Genomic DNA, 12,554 nt, shown 5'->3' with positions numbered 1-12,554 from the left:
TATGTTCCCCGTTTTCCCGATACCCATCCGTCTATGCGAATAAAAGCAAAAGCATAAACGCGCATGATTACTACATCGCGCCGCGGCTATCTCGAATATTTCCGCTCTAGGAGACAATTTCGTTGATTCTCAATTTAATGACAATTGGCAATTTGTATGGCCGATAAGATAATTGTGTCCCCGGTTATCGCGGCAGACGCATTAATGTTTAAGTAGATTGTAGTAATAATCGCGGCTGTAATTGCATTAACGTATTTAAAAGTACGAACGAAACAATTGTAATAAAGTGGTATATAATCGTCGATGTGAGAAAACGTGTGATTGAAATCGCGATTGTTTCGCATTTCTCGAGAGAGCGCCGGTGATCAAATTTACGGGGACGGGGGAATGTTGGCGCTCGTGAAATCAATATGTGTAGAAATTATGTTTCCGGTCAACAACTATTTACGGCCGGTAAATATTTATAAACGTAACGATTATTAAGCAAACTGACCAAGAGCCTCGTTTGAATAATGTAGCGCGTTAATCGCGAATGTGCTTTAGTAGTCCATTAAATAAGAGGATTTGGCCATTGTTCAGATTGTTAATGAATGCCGCTATTAATTCAGGCGCACGCTTGTCAAGACTCTTTTAATCCGTCATGAACAGCGCGGCGTAGCGCATAAATATCGTGTCTATTATAACTCTAGTTTAAGTAGAGTACTTTGCAAAATTATCATTTGAACAATCTTGGTCTTTCCAGACCAAATGGATTTGAATAAATACTATTATATGTAATTGATGAACAGCGAGATTAAAAAAGGTTCTTGTGTGACTGTTTCTTAATTATTTTGTCGATTTCTCATTTGGAGTTTTCACTATTGCAATATTACATGTATTAATTAAACACGATATTACGTGACAGCTTAAAGAATAACAGGAGAAACTAAATTTCTCTATTTCTATAGCGCCCCGAAGAAATGAATGACCCGGCCGTCGAGCGATATGTACGATTATGCAAAATCGTAATTCTTTTCGTTACAACGAATATTGCAATCATTCTCTGCAACTGAAATAACTATCATAAAACGCGTACGCGGCGAAATGACAGGTGTGGTGCGTTACATAAAATCGCGTGCGGTGTATTCGCTCATCCGCATCGCCCGTTAAATCGCATGAATTGTAAGTCTGGCTTTCGGATTATTACAATTGGAGAGATATGAAATTTTGAGACTGACACCTTTTCCAGATTGTTCGGTACTTGAAAACAGATGATACAAAATTAACATGGCAATTTATCGTCTAGTTAAAACAAATTAGCAACAAGCAAATTGCAGAAACATCGAAATTGCGTAAATTAAAAGCTCAATCTTCCCTTTTTTAGCGTATTTTAAATTTACAATTCAAGGCGCAACTTTACGACCTTCTTTAGTGTTATTAACATAAAAGATGAAGTAAAAATTTATTAGAGAAAATTTTAAGAAACACCGCGCGTATAAATAAATCCTGTACACACAATGTATATTTTATGAAAATTAATATTTACATAAAAATTAAAATTAGACACGCCGTGATTCATGCCGCGTCACGTTTTCGTAAGTTTTTCCTGTTTTCTAACTTTCATGATTTGCGCAAATCCTATGGTATACGGTATCGTTATTATGTATATATACGTAAGTATTGTATTTCGTTCGTTTCTCCGGGTCCCCTGATGTCGAATTACGCTTTCACTTTCACCAAAATATCACTCGTATCATGTACAAGATCACGGTAACGAATTCCTCCTGCTATTTCAATGGATAGTAGTGCGTACTTTTTAGTATCACGCAATTATCGCAGGATTAAGAACAAGCTAAGTTTCACCAGGTAATAAATCTTTGCTGAACACTGAAAGAAATTAATCCAAATTTAATAGTCTCATCATTAAAATTGATTGAAAACTGTCCGAAAATTAAAAAAAAATTAGTCTAGATTAGTTTGCAATAAATATCTATTTTTAATTTATTTAATCAAAAATATTATTTGCGGGAAGACACATTTTTAAAAAGTCAAACGTTTATAATTTATATATTATCAGCTGTAAATATCTTATTAAATTTTATGAAAGAAATTAAAGTCCAAATTTAATAATCTCGACATTAAAATTGGCTGCTCAAAATTCCCCAAAAATTATATTAGATCAGTTTGCAGCAAGTATTTCTAATTTATTTTAATCGGAAACATTGTTTACGGAAAGATGTATTTTCGAAAAACTAATAACGTTTACGATTTATATGGGCCATAAATAAACTCGATCGACAATTTAATGACAAAGGAGTAAAATGTCAGTAGACTGACGTAATTCATACAGTATCCAAGGGATAAGCAAGTGATAACCGCATAAACGTAAATCGCTCCGAGCTGTCTTTAATGATGTTGCGCAATGAAAAGAAACGGTTCGAGTCTGACGAACGCGCCGTCGATCGCTTGCAATTAAAATCCGATCATTGCTAATTTATCTCGCGGAATGTACGTGCCGTTGACTTTCATTTTCCGTAAACCTTTGCGCGAATTACATTCCACGGGAAGACCGATTATGTTTTTTTGTCCGAGCACGATTAGTATGCCGTACGAGGTGCCAATTACGTGATTACGCCAACGCCGTACAGATTGAACTAATTGTTATATACGTACAAATAAATTATCGAACCGAAATGTCGACGATACAAGGGCAATATGAGATAAAATTATACAATTCATTTCTGTAGTAATATAAAATATTGAATAATAACGTAAAAGAGAAAATAAAAAATATAAATAAGCGATAAATAACATAATACAGAAAACAGAGATAAGAAAAAATTAGAAATTAATTTGAAACTATAATCTCTAAATTGTAATAATAAACTCTTTAAATTTTTCTTTTCTTATATTTAGCGATTCCAAGAAAGTCTCGTTACAGAGATACTTATGTATTTATCGATCTAAAAATTACTGTACTTTATTGAAACCGCTATTTGTCATATTAAATCCACATCAGCTATAATTTATACATGTCTCCATATCACAGCACTGTTTTAATACACAGTATTAGTAACGTTGGTGAAGAGTATCGGTAAACCGCGTAAATGAATGTATTCGTCGGAAAAGCGCTCGAAAATGATGAAATGTAATTTGTAAAGCTTATAATGATGTAACAGTTTATTCGAGCGGGCTTGATAATTAACGGTTCTGTCCGCGTGGAATTATAAAGGTCCAATTGTAATAACGGAAACGCGCGCGCGAGATGCCACTTTAAACGTATTTCCGAGCGATGACAAAGGGAAATTTAACGTAGATTTTTTTAATTACTATCGCCAACGTAACATCCGCGTGTTTATGGCGTTTGATAAAATTGCCCGCATTCTCCAGCAGCGAGCAGTCACTCTGTGTCTTCTCTCATCGCGTGACGAGTGTACATTTTTGCGACTAGACGTAACACACACACACACACACACACACACACACACACACACACACACCTTTCGTCTTCAGACTATTATTAATATAACTTTTTAACGACGTCGCATTTACTAGCCTATTAAAAACACTCGATTATGAGGTTTACACACTTGTCATGAAAGCGAGTGTGACGATTTGTAATTTGCGGGTATCTGATCGCGCCGTAAAGGCAATAAACAGGCGGACGATAATTATAAAGCGGCGGCAATAAACGTCATTCTGCTCGGACGACAATTACGCTGAAAGTAATCGCCCGACAAAGTAAACGTTGTGACATTTATGGTTGCAAAACTACAGTGTGTATTATATTGTCTCACAATCTCCGTCTATACGAGTAGAACAATATGTGATAAAAATGCGGAAAAAGTAAATTATATATAAATGCGGACAAGAGAAATTATATACGATTACAAGTACTAAAAATTTGTACTGTGTAAATCTGAAAGAAAATAAGCGCTGCCCGTATACACGGCGCCTCGTGAGATCCCTCGAAGAGATCCATCTGGCCGACAAACGGTGCTCAACGAGCTCAAACGGATCCCTCTCGGATATACGGGCGCGTTTCTGCCTCGTAATTACGCGCGCGGCTTACGCGGATCGACTTTCGTTTTCCAGGGTAGGGTCGTCCTTTCGCCGCGCGCGCGTTGGCTTCTTCCGGCCTTCGATAGAGAAAGAGAGAAACCATTTTCGGTGCGGGGACGCACGTCGCGGGTGAGAGCGAGGCGGCGCAGGGGCAGGGGCAGGCGGAGATCTGCATTTTTCTTTTCTCGCAACACCCAATGCATTTCCCGCGACTACACGGTTGAGTTTCCGCTCTGCCCGCAGATAGGCAGATACGAGAGTACATGTACTCGTGCCCCGATAGAGACTTTCTTCTCCCGGCTGGATATCTGCGATCGCGCTTCCGGTAACAACACGGCGCGGAGCTTGAGGCCGTTGAAGATGTAGATAACGGCAACGTGTCAAGTTCGGCTGACTTTATGCAGCGCGATACATTACGTTCTTTATTCGCGTTGCGCGCAACGAGTTTCTCGGAGGTTTTTCGAATAAAGTGAAAGTCGTTTGAAGTTATTTTGTTAGATATAAAATCAAAAGGTGACTCGCGTGCGCGAATTTAATTTGACAAGTGTAACGGAAATATTAAATATATATATCCTTGAACTTGTTTGGCAATGTCGTGTGATCGACTGTACTTTGTTAATTATATACATGTACGTTCAACTGGATTCTAGATTACTAGACAAAACAAAAAATATATTTAAAATTGCATTTTTATATGTTTTATATGTATTGTTGAATATATTTTTATATATTTTTTTTATATTTTGTATTTTTATTTGAGATATTTACTGTATAATTAATCACTATTTTTAGAAACAAAGTTAATCAAATTCTACGTGGCAGTCCACGTTAGAAAAATATGAAAATCAATTTGATTGTCTTAAAAGAAAGTCTAGTAGACATGAATTAAACAATCCGGGGTAAGTAAAAGTGGCTTAACCTTCAAACGCATCAGACGAAAATAATATTAGCTTCGGTAATGCTTTAATGTCTTCAATGGTGCACCGCGACCGTTTTCAATATCGTAGAAATTTTCTACGCGATAAAAAACGCGGACGCTTCCTGAAAGAGATTTTCGACTTAACAACGCGATTTTCCTTTGCTTTTATTCAGACGGAAACGCAGAGTTATGTAAAAATCTACGGGCAAACTTTCTTTCTCGATGATAACGGAAGCGTGGCTCGATATAAACGCGTTACTAAAGCGTTAATAAAGCAAACAAAACGTTCAATTATAGATACAGGAAGAAATGCTTTTTTTATTCTTTCCAAAATTAGTTTCTTCTCTAAAAAAACTGATTTAAAAAAAATTCGAAAAAATTCTAAATTCATAATATCTGCACGAAACAGAGACAGAGATTGTGTTATTGGAATCTTCCATCGGATGCGAGATTGTAATTTATCGACAAGCAGGAAATAATGTTAATCCTGTGATTAGCCACCAGCCTGGCAAAGCCAACGACGCGTGTAGGCGCGCATTAGAGAGATCGGTAGTTCCTAATGGAGAAATGGCACACATAATTAGAAGCCCGATCAAAAATCACGAGGATTTCTACGTACCGGCGATTTGTTCGACCTCGTTCGCGTCGACTGTCGAGTACAAACTACATGTTATGTACGTGTTCACGATGCATGAATATCAAGTGCAAGGATATTCCCCTTCTCCGTTCCCTAATACTTTCGTCACTGTAAATACAGTATTTGTAAAATTATATATATCAAGATGTAATGACACTGCCGTATTTATTGCATTGAAAAAATAGAAAATAAAATATTGTGGAAAATCTCAGAATTATTTATTGTCTGTCTTTTCACTCGAAAATTTCCCCGTCCTCCTTTGTCGAATTTTCTCTCGATGAAAAATTTAAAGAATTAGATATTATCATTTCTTCACGCTCTTTTAATTCTTTGCATTGCATAAGTGCAAAGCTCTCCGAAAGAGTGAGAGTGCATTAAAGCCTGCTTGTGAAACTTTGAAGCAACATTTTATTATCTACTAATGCGCGCAAAGAAGTTTGATCGATTATCTTCTTGGGTGCGGTTCAATGGGACCGACATAAGTTTCGTCACCGGGGTATACCATCGAGGAAATCGGTGTACTATCTTGCAGATAGGCAAGGACAGAAACCAGACCAGTCCAGACTTGTCTAACTATGTCAGGTAATCATTGCGGGTAAGCAACGATAGAATCGCGAACCAGTCTAGGCTTCTCGTGTCAGGCAATTATTACCGCTCCGCCACAGATTGCGTAATGAACTTGAGGTTCGTTTCGATTTACATTCCGCAAATTGATAAAACGATCGTAGCAACTGCAGGATAACTGACGAATCAAATGTTTTCGTTTCTTTTTCATCATTAAATGCAGCCAAGATTTATATCTTCTATCAAAATTTGTATGTCCAGAATAACATTTTAATGTTTTTATTTAAAATTTCATTAACGTCAAATTAAATAAATTTATCGATAAATAAAATCAATGTTGGTAGATTTTGTATTGTAAGATTTAATTGCGCTAGAAATAAATAAGATACCACTTAATCAAAGAATATTTTTTTAAATATTTTAAGTAATTAATTAATATTTTTTTAAATGTTTTAAGTAATTAATTAGAACTATATATTGAAAAGCATGAAAGAGTAAAAAGAAACGCGTGATTATTTTATATCGATGTTTACACGCGCATCCGGTAGAAGGTAATATGCAACTAATTAACCTAATGTTACACATATCATTCCGCAAGAGTTTGAAATAGATACGAGTGCATCAGAAGTAGTATTGTAAATTACAGCGAATTCATTATCAAACGGTCTTAACGCGAGTTTCATCGCGGTATCTCATGCAGAAAGTGTGTCAAGAAAATGCATACGCCTTTAAAATGTAAATGCGACTAGATCGTGCACATCTATCCATCTCTTACGCTCTTTACATGTCATTACGACATAACATTTGAATAATTATAATTTTGTATTTGTGGAAATTATAACGAAGCATAAAAATAAACATGTTTATTTATTTATCTATTTTTAACTATTATAACACGCAATCTCTTTATAATAAATCTAATATTATATTTCACACACACATATATATATATTATTATTTTATATATTTACATGCTCTTTGTTATTTCTTTTTACAGTTATTACGTAATATTAATTTTTTAAAATCTGTTTTAGATTTCCTTTATTAAGGTTATTCTAAACAAAATGTATCTTTTTTTTCAATATTTAGAACATAAAAATGTCGATTATATTACGAACGAATACTCAGCTATAACGTGGTATTAAAATAAATGTGGTAAATTAGGTAAAAGCGCGAAATCGATTTACCGGAGCTAAACTGGCCGGTCACAGTTCAAGTTGAGACCAATTAGAGATCCAGCGATCTCTGGTTCTACGTCCACCAACGTTGCCCGGAAAACAGGATCAGAACGATCGACCGCAAACGCGATCGTTTCAATTTCGTGGGAAATACCATTGGTCGAGCGTTTGCCCCAATTCCAGTTTTCTCCTCATTAGCATCTCGAGCGATGCAAATAAACCTAATGGCACCCAATGACTCATAATTCCTCAAACGCTCGAATCCGTTTGATGTCTCTGCTAAACGCGAGCGGGTAGCACCAATCCGATAAATAAATACGGATTCATTTGGCGCGCCATGCCATCTCGTTCGAAAAGGGCCCTGTACATGGCGCAGTTTACGTAACCCCGTTCGACAATCTCGGGAGAGAAAGAGAGAAAGAGACCGTCTTTTGTCGACAATATTGTGCAGTATCTGAATCCGGTTTTGAAACCCGATGATGCGGATACATGGGGCACCGGTTACACGGCACGTAGCCGGGCAGGATGTCATAACGTGGGAGATATGACTCGCGCGCGTCAATTATGAACGGTCAGGCGTCCCCGCCGAGTTCGTGCCGGTTAAAAACAAACTTTCGTGAACGGAAAAGAAAAATGCGACGAAAGCGGGGATATTAAAAAACACAGTTACGACTTCCTTCTTCCGTAATACCTCCATTAAGATCGCTCGTTTAAGATTTCAAACTAATTATTATCAAAACCACATCTCACTTTTCTCGTTTCTTCTTCTTGCCATTATTGTACCATTTTTAATTTGCCTAATTAAAAGCTTACTGGACAAGACGTATTATTCTTTATAATAATTAGATCAATTCTTTAGGTTATAAAACATTATCTTCAGCTCTTTGTTTTCGTTTGTCCAACCATCGTCTAGCTAATTCGATTATCGTAATCAGGCATTGACATTATGATCCAGGTTTGTCAACGACGAACACATCGAAATTCAAAGTTATACAACGTCCATCATCTCCAAGCTATCAACCGGTTGTCCCTTCCGTGTCGTAACGAAGATATCGGTCTTTCTACGCTCATTATGTCAACGGCAGCACGCATAACGAGCGCTCGAGGAGAAAGGAGTGTTTTATTTGACGACTTTCGTGCAGCTTCCAGCTGTCTGGTTTTGACAATCGATTTCGCCGGCGTCGCGCGACGCGCGACAGTTCCGGTAGTCCTATTACGCTCTAGAAAGGAAACTCTTCGTCCTCGACCGGATTTGGATTTTTAGTAGCCGCGGGCGTCCGCATCGCGCGTCCGATCTGATCGCGAGTCCGAATCAATTCCGTGGTGTTTCGCAATTCGCATGTCGTGCGTTTTAACGAGCTGCCGGTTTTCCCTCGCGTATTGTACACCTAACGCACCACGCCTGTGCTCACTTTCTATAGCGGAGGAGAGCACCGAGAGAGAAAAAAAGGATTGCGGTCGCCGCCGCGGCACAACGCGACGTACGGTGACGACACGTTCGCCACCTCCGGGGCTGTCTACCTTTGTCAAGTGGACTGGATTCCCGGCACTTGATCGCGTTCTCACAGTTGCTCCAGATCTGCCTACGCCTATAGTATTCTTTCAACTACAAATTCTAAGAATCAAATTTGAAATCTAATATCTTGATAAATCCAATAGGAACGGAAATCACAAAGTCACCGCGTTCTAATTAATTACGAAATAAATATATTCTTATTTTAAATATTATTCAAAACCATAAAATAATTTTATTATAACTTATTCTATCCTCTCTATTTATTATTCCATTATTACATTTAATCTCTTTTCTGCTATTGTAAATTTCATCGTATTTGATGATATTTAAAATAAGGCAACTCATTTTTAATGCTTTGAATTTAATAGCGCGCGACGTGTTAAAAAAAAAGTCTGAGACGCTTGCGTTATACAAATTTTATTACGTTTGTGCAAGAGCCTTAGAATTAAGATTGGAGATTAAAATTTCGTCAATATTTGCCTAAGAAAGAATTGACTTTCGATTAACCGAGAAATCTACAGCGCGCGGAGGATTATCTGGTACATTACGTCTGATCAACGTAATGATATGTAAATCGCCGGCCGATACCTATGTATAACCGCTGTCATCTCCGATTACGCGGATCATTCCGGTTAGTCGCCTTCGCCTCCGTGGAAGGTGCAGCTTTTTCATTTCGCGACAACGTTCAGAAACGCGCCCGCGGAATCGCAAAACGATACCATAATGGCTGCCACGCGATCGATCGCGAATATATGGAAATAACCCGATAGACCTGGATATGGAAAGGACGAATAATATGCGTATATCGCTCTCAAATGTCCTTTCTCGTCGGAATTCAATAAACTATCCACTGTCAGCGCTGTGCTATCTGCTGTTATTATCTCTCCGATTGATATGCGCGACCGCACGCGCCCAGTTACTGCGATGGCAATACTCGATCTCATCCCGATCAGATTTAACGATCACGCGCGCCATACAACATACAAAATACCGGAGAAAGTAAAAGCGAAGAGAAACGTGTCCGTCTCCGCGCCGAGATTACGAGTGTATACGTAACCGAAAAAGCAGCTGACTTACATACGGCCTCTTCGTTTTAATGTACGCGAACCTCGAGCACAGATTTAGCTACGTAACATTTCAATTTGTCAAACTTCCAACTATTAAAGGCTACCTAGTTTTTCTAACTTTTTTTTTAATGCGTACGTCCGAGAAACGAAAAAAATATGCAAACTCGAGAAACTGTCAATTTTGCATATTTATTTAATTTATCGTGAAAATATATCGACGTCTCATTATTCTAATCTTTTATAAATTTTTTTTCTGGATTTCTTTGGACTCGCATCTTCTTGCTTCACGGACATAGAAATAATAATTATAAGGTTATGGAAAATATATATTTTACTTTGTATAGTAAAATTTGCGATAATTTTAAAGGTACTTACTCGATACATTAAAGCGAATGTAGAATACATTATTTCTTATGACGCTGTCGCATTTATGACTACTTACAACCGAGCATTAAACGTTTTTCAGCATATTTAAGTAATGGCGTATATTATGTGATAAAAACTGTAATCTGCATTTCGCTAATGCAGTTAAGCAATTCGACACTTCCTGACTCATATTTAATGTTTCCTCCCTGATATTAATTTACGAAGATTTCTTTTGACATACACTCGTCCATGTATTCTTCTTATAATTGCGATACAGGAAAGTTGCGGTTGGAATATTTAAGGATTAAGCAAGAATTTATATACATATTAAAATAATAGTTTTGTAACAATTACATTACGGAAAACGAAAGAAAATAACAAGAGAAAAGGATGAATTTTTAGGTCATCTATAGTTATATGTCACGTTTTGAAATATTTATACGTTCTCTTCTCTAAAATATTTTTAGAGACTTCTTTTAGAAAACGAAGACTATTGTTTCTAGATGCTTTATATTCAAAGTAGCGTTTGCGAAACGTATATCTTTTGCGGAAGAGAAGTTTCGTAAACGTAAATGTAACCTACACGTGAAATTCAATATATTTAAACGTTAACAATATAAATGATAATATCAACTTTCATAATTATTTATCAGCAATTTGTAAGGTCCTTGGGCATCTTCGACTAATGAATATGTGGAAAGCGAGATGTGATTTGAAAACTGACTGTGGGTTAAAAGATGTGAAAGTGTTCCGAGTGAAATGGAAATATGTAACTTGAGATTCCATCAATTGCTATTAAATCACAAACGTGCGTCTTATTTAATGTTCTTCCCGGTTAGCAGAGTATTTTTACATTGCATTCTACAGCGGAAAATTCTGAATTCCATGCATATCTTTTTCATATCTTATGATATATAAACATACTTTACGGTAATTGCACAATTGCTTTTGCTTGTAATAACTGATTCAAAGTAAAAAGAAATATTAAGCAATAATAAACTGCAACGAGTGCATGCGTTATCAATCGAATTTCACGCGTCCATGCAACGTCGATAAAAAATATCAGAACTAAATATTAGAAACGAACAATTCTCTTAGGACGACTGACCGCATAACGATTTCGATACTAGCTGCAAAATAAAAAGTGTAGCTAATAGCCTTTATACAGCATCGCGTTATACTTGCATAAATGCATCGTTACATCAGCGCAACTTCGGCGTTTAGCCTGAAGGCCAAACGAGCCAATACCTATCTCGAGCCTCCGCACGTTTATGTAGCAGGACGAGATATCGGATATGTTAAAGCAAATGGATAACAACATAATTATTTGGAATTTAATAAGCATGAAATCACATGTCGTTTGGTAACCGCGGAAAATAGAAAAACGTCGCGCTACTTGAAGAGTATCACGGTTTCGATGCTAGATTTGAAATTAACCGGCGTGGCTTTTACTCAATAATTATTGCATTTATCCGCACGCAATCTATCATATCTCCCACATGGCAGAGGATACAGATATAATCTTCAGAAAACAGGTAGAAAGGTGATCGCGTGCAGAGAGTGTTGCGACCCTGAATATTTTATAACCGCGAAATGTATCATTAGAAACTATGAAGTCTGTGTCAGCTGAGCATTGGAGATCGAGGATTGCGAATTGAAAATTAGAATTTGACCAATCAGATAATTTTAATTTCAATCCGTTTCGTTCTAATAAGTTGAATTCTAATCTCCAATTCGCAATCCTCAATCTCTAATGTATATAGTCTGATGCCTTACAAATTACAGAATCCTCGGCATTTTTCTTCAAGGACGAGGCGAGCGACAATCATCCGCGTCAATCACAAGGTGCCGTTCGCCGCTCTAGAGCGAACGCTCGAACGAATTTACCCGCTGACCTGTTCCCAAGCATTTTTTGGACCATGGGCAAGAAGGCCTGTCGGCCGCCCTCGCCTTCCACTTTCTAGTTATTTATCTAGATCTAGCCTATTAGTATGATCACGTTGTACAACACGATAAAAAGAACTTTATGTAAAAAACTTATAGAATTTTAAAAATATAGCTTGTCTTAATACGATGTTAAATTAATACTTTCTGCCCTTCTAATAGTCATTAAATCAATAAGCTATTTCTTTCAAAAGGAAAATACTCTGTGCTCATTATAGTATATATATATAGGTATAACAATTGTGCTCAAAATTAATATCAAACTTATCATAAATTAAGTAATATTCAAAATTTATAAGACTTATAATTTTATAAATAAAAA

The 12,554-nt window shown here is 36.8% G+C and overlaps 1 protein-coding gene across 1 annotated transcript in view; it reads right to left on the bottom strand.

Moving 5' to 3' along the window:
• Window positions 1-12,554, bottom strand: part of LOC105449117 — a 246,648-nt gene that overhangs the window by 53,003 nt on the left and 181,091 nt on the right. The gene's annotated exons all lie outside the window — the stretch shown is intronic.

The sequence above is a fragment of the Wasmannia auropunctata genome, unplaced genomic scaffold (genome assembly GCF_000956235.1).
Source record: "Wasmannia auropunctata unplaced genomic scaffold, wasmannia.A_1.0 LD336078.1, whole genome shotgun sequence".
Taxonomy (NCBI): domain Eukaryota; kingdom Metazoa; phylum Arthropoda; class Insecta; order Hymenoptera; family Formicidae; genus Wasmannia; species Wasmannia auropunctata.
The sequence above is the reverse complement of the archived record's forward strand: the minus strand, read 5'-3'. Positions and strand labels throughout refer to the sequence as shown.